Here is an 11,531-nt window from a genome sequence, read left to right on the forward strand (position 1 = left end):
AAAGGGATTTATTGCCAGAAAGTTTAAAAGAAAAAAATATGTATATGTAAACCAATGTTCTTTGGAATCTACAGGTAACATAAGCTGTACGAAAATACATTGGATGTAAGATTCATTCACGTTTGAATATCCAAGTTTTCTTTCATTGGTATTTAGATTAGCGTAACTATGTCTACGATATTTATCAAATTTGTTAGTTACATCCAATTAAGCACTTTCTTATGAGGGTACACCGTCTTGTTTCCGAACCTGTAACCTAGAAGGGGTAATACTATATATATATATATATATATATATATATATATATATATATATATATATATATATATATACAAGGGTTGTTCAAGGTTGACGGACTTTCGTACGTAAATAAGCAATGAATAGCCGGATCATGATGAAACTTGCGGGTGACGTAATGTATTCCTTCTCGAGTAACTAGCAGCCGACGTGACGTATTTAGCTCATGCGCAGCAGTTGCAGTGGCGACAAGCAGTGTGTTTGTGTTGTGGAGCAGAGGTGTGTAATCAACTTTCTTGTGAAGGAGAAAGTTAAACCAGCTGAGATTTTCAGAAGATTGCAAGCACAGTATGGTGAACAAACAATGCCACGGACACGAGTGTACGAATGATGTGAACAGTTTCGCGAAGGACGGGAGCTGGTGATAAACGAAGCACATGGACACATTCGCCTGACTACAGTCACACCACTGAATATCGCACGTGTTAAGCAAATGATTCTTGAGAACCGGCGAGTAACAGTGCGGGATATTGCTACCGAGGTGAATATCAGTGTCGGGAGTGTTGAGACAATCATTCACGACCACTTACGCTTACGCAAAATCTGTGCAAGGTGAATTCCCCGCCAGCTGACATTTGATCAGACGGGGACACGCATGATGGTCTGTGAACAGCTGGTAAGTTCTGCATCATGCTCTTAGAGTCTAGATTTAGCCCCCAGTGATTATCATTTGTTTGCACCCCTTAAAGACCATCTGTTATAGAAGAAATTCATAACAGACGAAGCACTGCGGAACGATGTCCTCCAGTTGCTACGAGAACAACCAGTTTGTACACCAAAAGAATTAGGGAGCTGCCACAACGATGGCAACGGTTCCTCGAAGCGCACGGAGAATACTTTGAAAAGCTGACATAGTTTGGTGCTTCTTGTGCTGTTTTCTCTGAAGAAATAAAAGTCCCGGTCAACCTTGAACAACCCTTATATATATATATATATATATATATATATATATATATATATATATATATATATATATATATATATATATATATATATATATATATATATATATATATATATATATATATGTGTGTGTGTGTGTGTGTGTGTGTGTGAGAGAGAGATAGTAGACAGATAGGTAGATAGATAGATATAATTCTCTTGTGACATGTAGCGACCTATACAGCATACAAATGGTCTATACAGCAGCCGCAATAGATCGACAATTGTTAATAATGGTATGTATGAATTTCAAATATAAATAACCCTCACTGCTTCACTCATATGATCCCAGTTCTCATTCTTGATATCTGAGCATTTAAGATTAAGGAATAAACGTCTATACCTTCTGAGAGATCATATTTAACCCTGTAGCTGTAAGAATTTCTAAGAATAAAGGCACTTAAAATAAAATTTACCATTCCCCTCGCCCTCCATTAATCTTCTCGTATGTACGGAGCAAAGTAATGCTCTTCAAATAGGTCAATTGTTTTGGGCTATGAAAAACATGTATTCTACAAACTCTCCCTTCCAGCTAAAATTTGCAATGCACACACTTGCTATGCTAACAGAAATACAAAAGGTTGAGAAACCTTATCTGCATGGTTTCTTTTCGATCGCCGAAAATGGGTTCTGCTACGTGAAGTTGCCACCGCCGATTTTGTTTTTGATATAAATTGTTTATTTATCCTGAACAAACAAAAATTTTATGAGAACAATCGTGAACAAACTTGGTTTAATTTTCAAATTCTGAAAATAGGTTCTACCAGGTTTGAACATACAGTTTGTTTGGCTTCTTTCTTTCACGCTTGGATTGGTAATGTGTGTGTGTGTATATGTGTGTGTATGTAGGTTTATCTCGGTATAACAAACGATTGCCGGCTGAATAGCACCACTGCCCCTACCACTAAGTATTTTGTGTATTGGATAGTGTATTTTGTGCAATCGTTTTTATGGCATTCGTCCAGATGCGTAATTATACCCGTAAAGGGTCACATGAATTTCCACGCGTTTTATCAATATTTGTATTACCAGTTCACAATAATGCGAATCAATATGACCTACTTAAGGTAGAACCAGTATCGCCTAGATAGGCCTTCTGGGTACAAGCACAAATATCTATGTCTAGAATTTTGTAAATTTAGATTTTTGTAATTTTGTAATTTGAGTCTTGTTAGAAATTTATTAAAAAATGAGTGTTTACAGAAATGTATTATTGAAGTAATATCACACACTAATGAAAGTCGTTGATGCTGTTGTTACTAAGATGTCGGATAATGAAGCATCAGAGCAATACTGTATCCCACTACGAATGTTACACTGGTAGCAAAGTTAGGCCAAAAATCTGCTTTCTCAAGTGAACAAACCGATGATATGTGTTCACGAATTATAATACTACAGACTAGCGGAGATTGGATATCCAATTACACCAAAGATATTAAGATTGTGTGTAAATAAGTACTGTGTAAAACACTAGTCTTCAGATATTGAACAACTTGCCAGCCACAAATGGGATCGTGGATTTCTGAAGACTAATTCTACGAGGCACGAACTTTAAATCAATCCAGGGGTGCGAAATTGAACTGTTATTGTTGACGACCACTTTAAGAAATGTTTTGCTAAGCAACAACTTATTAAGTAATCCAGATCATATTTTTAATGTGAATGAGTCAGTTAAATCTACACAAGGAACCAAGAGTGATAACTAAAAGGAAACAAAGAGAGTGAATAGTATTGGCTGTTACCGCAGTGAGAACGTGACAATAATAGCATGTGCAAGTGCAGTAGGCACAGCGATACCACCCATGATTTTTTTTTTTTTTTCAAAGGAAAACGACTGAAACCAGAGTAATGATTTTTCTTCTTGAGTCATTATGTACTACAACAGAACATGGTTCGATAACTTCAAAAACATTTGTACAATGAATTCATCATTTTGCACAGTATACCTAAACCAATGGGATTTTGAGATTGTAGAAGCGACAGATGAAAATGACTTTGTAATCTATTGTTTATCATCGAGTACTACACACGAATTTCAACATCTTGAGAAGTCCGCCTTCCAATCGTTCGAATATCACTGGGACCACTAGTTTCAGCTATATTAGGGCTAACTGCATACAGGAGAACGTGAGAAAGCGACGTTTCGAAAATATTCTCACCAGGAGCGTCATTTCAGATTTTGCAAGGGGGGAGGCAAGACCCCTTGATATAAGTAAAATTTCGTGTTTTTCACTGATTTACTATTATTCTATTGATAAAATCTATATACATCTCAAACTCAGGGGGGGCAAATGCCCCTCCCTGTCTCTCTAAATGACACCCCTGATTCTCACTTGTCAGCAAAGTTTGGTATAAATGCATGGCACTCTCCCGTATCAAGTTAGGTTTTAAAGCTTGTGATACTTTTGACTTAAGCATTATTCTGAAGACTGCTTTTCCCCTAGCACAGTGACCAGTGTGTCTGAAATTTCTGAACCAACGGACACACCTTTTTCTCATCTGACAACAGAAAGAGTTCTTGTGTCGTGTTCTTCCTTGCCGCGACCTGGTCCACCCGAAGTTGTTTTGCGTCCGGGTAATGTATCAACGAAAGAGATACTCATGATACATTTTTCAAGACGTGCTGCAATCACCGCGAAAACCAAGATCGACAGTTGCTCACCGCCAAACAGCACCTAACACTCGCGGCATTGTCTTGCAGACAGACATTATTCCTTTACCAAGAAGAGCGAAGCAGGTTATCTAAAGAAGCAAAGAAGGCGGTCAAGTAAACACGAGCAGTTAATAAATCGTGGTTCTCTGGAATATATGAGGAAGATGTCGTGAAAGATATGCGCAGATGTAATGTTTGTGTAGTATATATTCACAAAGAGTGTACGGGTCTCACCAGGGCCGGCGCTAGCAGTTTTGTCGCCCTGGGCGATACTTTCAAATGCCGCCTCTTTAATCCGCAAACCTTATTTTGACAGAGGACGTTCAGGTATTAAGAAAAACTAAGATACCATATTCAAAAACATGTATGAAAAGGAAAAGTAAACAAAAAATTGAACTACCTCTCTCGCATGCTTACGTAATTTCATACATGACACAATATTCAGTACGATCGATTTCGCTGTACGTGATATACAGCAGGGCATACAGAAAATTAAAAAAATATATATGCTTTAGTCCGACTAAGAATTTTAATTTTTAAGCTTAGTTTATATCAAAAGGTGTTTCCAATAATGTGGAACATGAAGATAATATAGGGAATCAGATATTATGGCAAAAGTAAGTGGTTAGCCTAAGCCTTATAGCGTACTAAAACACAATAGAAATACACAAATTTTACATACTTTAATCGAAAAAAACTTTTCTTGCTTTGATATGAGCAAATTCCTTTATCACATTCGCGTAGTCCAATGTTTCAGCCAATTCGTGTTCCATTGATATCATCACTAGACCACCTAAGCGTGTTTCAGATATGGAAGAACGTAGACAGTTTTTAATAATCTTAAGATTCGAAAAACTTTTTTCTCTACTTGCCACTGTTACTGGTAAGGTAAACAAAATTATAAGTGCAACACTGACATTGGGAGCAAAGTCATATTCCTTAACTAATTTTAGTCTCTTTTGTTGAACTTTTAGGCTTAATTATTAGCCGATAATAGTTTCAGTTCTCTTTCAAATCACTGGGGTTAAGATCTTTCGATTCTTCGCGTATTAAAATGCAGGCACTTTTCAGACAAAAGTTCAGGTGGCATATCTTTAAGATTACTTATATCGTAAATAAAATCGAAATACTCGCACTGATGTTTAAGTTGCCCAAACCTTTCTCTTAAAGCTAACGCAATCACGTCTAGAACTTTGTAGTAAAAAACGATCTTGTATTTTGTTTTGCGGATCTTCAATAGCTTCATCCTCTGCCTCGTACTGAAACTGTCTTTTCTTCTTTCGACTTCGAGCTTGCACTGTATTACCTATCCGTGGATCATCCATATCTAATACTGATGCCACTCCATCGCATCAACTAAGCAAGGTTGAAACTTTGCATAATTTCTGCTCCTCTCAAAGTATTTAGATATATTTTGAAGAAACCCGACTGCATCCAAAACATGAGAATCAATGCTTTGGAGACTTTTGCTTACTATGTTTATGTGGAGTGAAAAGTCCTACCAGATAACGAGTGAGCAAAGAAAGTAAAGCTGCTGGTTTGCTGTACATAGAGAATCGTAGGCGACCATACTATCTGTTCTATTGTCATTACTTATTTGAAATAAGGCATCATAAACCTCCCCTATTTGATATCTAAATGGAGTTAGAGCATCAATTCGGCTCTCCCACCGTGTGGTGCTGAATAGTTTTAAAGTGAGGCTGCTAATATGTTCCTTTAGTATGGCCCAACGATGAACTGACGCAAAAAAAAAAGTCATAAACTTTTTTTAACTATATAAAAAATGAAACGGTTGACTGTGTTCTGGTTGCATCGTTAACGACAAAGTTTAGTAAAGGAACATAACAGGCTTGGGAATTTATTTCTAATATTCTCTTCTGAATACCTAAATGTTTGCTTTTCATATTGAAACCATTGTCATATCTTTGACCCTTCTTGTCTTCGATAGGAAGTTCATTTCCTTTAGCTGTTTAATTATTACTTCTATCTGTCCTAGACCAATAGTGTCTGTTACTGGTACGAAACCAAAAAAGTGTTCGCAAATTTTTACAAAGCATTCTTCATTACTGTATGTAATTTGTACAAAATGATTGTTGTCATTTGCTCTGTACCAGAAATATCTGGTGTACAGTTTAGTTTTATACTATAATATGTTGTAGCCAAGAGCGGAGTTATTAGGAAGCATGGGGGGCATTGCCCCCAACTTTTTGACAAAAAATAAAAATGCCACCTATAAAATGGCCACCTACCAAGACCGACCAAAAGTTCTGCCCCCCCCGCCAGTAGACAATTCCTAACTCCGCTTATGGTTGCAGCTCTCAACAAAGACAGTATTTTACTTTCAATTTACTCACTAAGAATTGGAATTATTTCATTTTGAACATCTTTTCCTTAGTAATGATGGTATTTATTTTGTCCTCCCATGGTTCTTTTAATGTGTTCGGCCATGACGCTATCAAACTTATATTGCTTCGTATAAAAACAATTATATATAACGTTCTCTAAAATATATATTGTTGATAAGATATGAAGAATTTGTAAATTGGTTAATAACTCGCTGCTAGAACATAAATATCTCTAGGTGTTGTAGGCTAGAACCGCCTGTTTCAAGTGGGATTATACCTTTTGCATACTTGGAGTGGAGCGTTAGAATATTGCTGAATAGAAAAAAAATAATAATAAAAGACGCTTGATAATCTTATCTGCCCTAGTTGAAAATCTTATCTACGCCGCTGCAATGGAAATCTTGAACGAGATATCTGTGTCTAGTATAGTTTGATCATTGAAAATGAGGGGGAATGCTCTCAATTTCCTGATTGAGTATTTTCCTGAATGTGAGTGAATTAAGTTTAATTACATTCTCAGGTGAACACAATTTTATCTTTCCATGTGGGCCTATTACAACCCATTATATTTTGATACTATTCTTTTCTTTTCCAAATTTGCCGCCCACTAGACGTGCCGCCCTGGGCGATGGCACGGCTCGACCCCCCCTCGCGCCGGCCCTGGGTCTCACTAAAGATGACGCCGAAACTTTCATATGTCCACATTGTGATGAGTAATCTTTGCACTGTAAGCTATGTTTTTGGGTTGTTTGATTGTCTTGTAAGCTATGTTGTTTTTGGATTGTATCATTGTATTATAAGCTATGTCATTTTTGGGTTGTTTCATTACATGTTTCGGGGTTGTTTCATTACATTGTAAGCTATGTTTGTTCTTTGTGATATGCAAACTGAAATATCTTGTATGTAGTAATGTAGTACATAACTTCATATTTTAAGATTTGTCATTTAGCCTGTCTTTTCTCCTCTGGATTACTTCAAAAACATTCCACAAAGACAATCTTCACCCATTTATGGGTTAGTGGAATATTGTCGAGGCTCTTCTTACACTCAAAAGGACCGGAGTTCGATTCCGACCAGAGGGAATAGGACAGGGAATCCTCCGTTCACATTCGCCAATGGACGTTTACTATGCTCCAAATTCAAAGAAAAATCAGCCAATAGTGAAATGTTTGTTAGTGTTCAGTGTTTTAGATTGGGGTGCAGTTACAAGCTTGGAGCGTATACACATAAATAAATGCACTTCTGTGTCTACTTTAAACTATTGCCTTGGCTAAGCTTGACATCTTGAATCTTAACCGATTTTTCTAAGAGTTTTTTTTTTTCTTTCGTAATATTTGATTCCATTTTATTTAAACTAAACTCCACAACAATTTCATACATTTTAATTTGTTTCGTAAGAATAATTTTTCTTATTTTCTTTTAATTTCAAATTTTTGTATCAAACCTACCCATCCTTCACATTGGTCCAGACACCAAAGAAGAGACAAGGATTCTTCGATAACACCTCACGAGTAGCGAGTTACAGCAAGGCTGCCCGAGTTCGGATTCTGAGAGACCATTCTTACCAACGTCGAACAAGTTTAGCGATACTGTATTAAAATCATTATAGGAAAGTCATTATTGGACAATTTTAAAAAAATTGGAAGGATCAAATTCGCTCCCTCACTGATTGATTTTAACACTACGTATTAGGAATTCTAGAGAAACTTTAAAGAAAACGTACACTATATTGTAAAAGCCGAATATTTTTATGAAACTAATTCTTAACCATTCCTTTTCAAGCCAGGGAATAGGGATGAATTCATTTTATCATTATTGACTAATTTCAATTTCATGCAGTGAATGCAATGAGGATAATAGGGAAGCCTGAAGAAGAAAATATGCTCTTTATTCTATCAAACTCAAATACCCGTATGTTTTTCAGAAATAATCGTGTAACCTACTTTTTAAGATGGTTGAGAAGTAGATTCATCTTTTCATTATTAACAGATTTTATCTCCAAGCAATGTGTTGTTTGAGAAGCCTCTAAGAAAATATTTGTCTTACTGTATCAAAATCACGGGCGTCTCTGGCGGGGGACGAGGGGGACGCGTCCTCCCAATATTTTGAAGTACAAAATATTCAATATTTTTTGTTCAAATTTAATTTATTTACTAACGACAGGATAATATATAAATAATAATACTTATATTTATTTGGAATAAAATATTCAGGCTGTGAAACGATTATAACACAGTTCTTGATATACCTCAGAGCAGTGCTTCTCAAAGTGTGGGTCGCAATAAGTTTTTCCTTTTAATTATGAAAATTTTATTTTGATGCAGAAACATATGTTATGAAGTATTATTCAGAAAATGAAAATTGCAAGCGTTTGTTAATGAGGTGAAGATTACGTGGTTACTCAGAGCCCTGCCCTGTTGTACAGTCAGTAGAGACGCTGAGCTAGAATGGAAAGAGAGTAAGTGTGTCGAAAGCTGTCACGGGGTAGGGCATTGAGTCGCGAGTAGTGTCAATTCTGTGTTAGATTTCAATGGAAACACTTTAACACTCTTTGTGCATACCAGGGGCGGATCCAGGATGGATTTCTGGGGCTTGGTGGGTTATAATACTGCTACTTAGAGCTGCTTTTAAGAGCTCCAAAATCTGGGATGTATTTTATTTATATATAAAATAAGAAAGTTTAATCTTGTATGGGATCCGCTCCTGGGGCATACGTACAATTTCATAATATACAGTTATTGAGAAAGAAAGTTACATTACACTTGCTTGATCGTCACCGATTGATACTATTCTCGTACCGGCAGAACCACTATATTCATAAATTTACATTACAATTTAGTTTGAAAGTGAGATACTTACGATAGACATAAAAGAAACTAACTAAATTTTGATTTTATTTATTTATTTATTTATTGAACAATTTCCCAGATACAGCATAACTTTGCCATTTTACACAGGGACATGCTAACAAAAGAAAGAAAAAAAAACAAGACAACAATAACAACAACATAGAAAAAAAAGAGTGTAAAAGTAAAACTATTCCGTCAAAGCTCGTTTAATTGCTCTTTCAAACACTGGGTAGCTCGAAAAAATGTCCACATCAGTTGTTACTTGAATATAACTGTTTGGTATTCTATAAAAAAGAGACCTCTGTATAACAGCCAACCTAGGACGGGCAAGATGGAATAGGTGGGTATTCCGAGTGATGCGGGAAGGGACACGTAAGGATAGTTCCTGAAGTAATATTTCCGATCTTAAGGTTCCGTTAACTATTTTATGTAGATATTTCAGGTCAGAGATAATTCTGCGTACTTCAGGAGTCTGAATATTAAGATGTCGCAAGAGCTCCTTCTTAGATAAAATTCGAAGTGCAGGAACACGAAAACGGACTATAGCAATGAAGAAATTGAGAACAGAATCAAGTCTGGAGAGATGTGTAGGTGCTGCCATGGCCCATATGGGAGAGCAGTATTCGATCTTGGGCGCTATTAAAGTCTTATAAAAAGTTGCTAATGAAGAAACAGTGCGTAGTTCGGTGAATCGATAAAGAAGTCCCAACATGCGCATTGAATTCTTTAGTATTGAGGAGATGTGGTCAGAGAAGGCGAGTTTTGAATCAAAGATGACACCAAGATCGTTATGACTAGCAGAATGTGTGATAGGGGAATCGTTGATATGGTATGTGGAGGGAACAGGAGACTTTTTCAAAGTAATAGTAATACTGTCACATTTCTTACTGTTGAGTTTCAAGTGCCACATTTCACACCAGCCTGTAAGGTAATTTATGTCTTCCTGTAGAGCAATTGTGTCATGGAGACACGATATTTCTCTGTATAACTTACAATCGTCAGCAAAAAGCAGAAGGCCACTAGGTTGAGCTGATAAGTGCGTGTAGAGATCATCCATATACAGGACAAACAGTAGAGGCCCAAGTACACTCCCCTGAGGCACCCCTGAGATCACGGGTTGGGGGTTAGAAGTCGCCCCTGAAAGAACAACTCTCTGTTTACGGTCCTTCAAGTAGCTTGTGATTAGAGAGAGAAATTTGCCATGTACATTAAATTTATTGGACAGTTTATGAAGAAGATGAATGTGACTGACAGAATCAAAGGCCTTCGAGAGATCAAAGTAGATAACATCTAATTGAGTATTGTTATTCATACATTTGACTGCACAGGAAAGAAGAGTACTTAAGTTTGAGAGACTTGAGCTTTTCGGTAGAAAGCCGTGCTGAGAACTATGGATGTAAGGTGAGGTGAATTTAAGTAGCCTGTCTTTAATTATTTTTTCGCAGATAATTGATATTACAGAAAGAAGAGATATTGGCCTATAGGAGGATGCATGATCTTTAAGTCCTGATTTATATATTGGGGTCACGTGAGCTAGTTTCCAACTGGTGGGATAATACCCTTCCTTGATTTATTAACATTTAAGCATCGAGCTCTATTTTGTAACATGTATGGTTGCTCGGGGTTTTCATAACATCCCCAAATAAATTTCATGTTAATCACTCATATGGACTGTCATTGAACGAACTGGAATTATATATGATTTTTTAAAAAAATAATTGCTTTGAAATTTACAATTACATAGAATGTCAATATGTATTTGAACAAAAGTAGGTCGGCCACAAAATGCCTTTTATTATTTAATGTGGGTCGCAATAACAACAAGTTTGAGAACCACTGCCTTAGGTGTCCGTGAAAGTTAGCACGAAGGTTACAAATGAAATCGAAGATAATAAGCAGATTTGGCTAAGTAGTAACATTTAAATCACTTTCTCAGATATCCCCCCCCAAAAAAAAAAATTACATGCCAGAGACGCCAGTGATCAAAATCTCATAATTTTGGTACTTTTCTTATCATATTATTTAAATAAAGTAACTTCGAAGTTTGCCCCCTTTTACTTCTAACCCTTGAGCGATTTTAACCTCATTCAATGCAACCATCAAAATCCAACACTTTTTATCTGATTTATATCAGAAAATTGTTTTATATTTCTTCAAATTTGCATCATATGAATTTTATTCCTTTTACTCCATTATTCTTCATAGCTTGCAACCCAAGCAATAGGTTTATTTCGGAAGGTAGGAAGAAGAAACATACCAAGTTTCGTTAAAATCGGATAAGTTTTAAGAGAATTATCTATTGAAACAGATAGACATACCAATGTCGGTCGAGTCGAATGGAGAAGCTCTTTCGTTTCGATGATTGTCTTATGTTATTGCAAGTGAAAATACACATGTGTCAAAAACTTAAGTTTAATGCAAGAAATTGCATGTAAAAGGCGGGAA

This window comes from Thermobia domestica, chromosome 12 (genome assembly GCF_964235325.1).
Source record: "Thermobia domestica chromosome 12, izTheDome1.hap1.1, whole genome shotgun sequence".
NCBI classification, from domain to species: Eukaryota; Metazoa; Arthropoda; class Insecta; order Zygentoma; family Lepismatidae; genus Thermobia; species Thermobia domestica.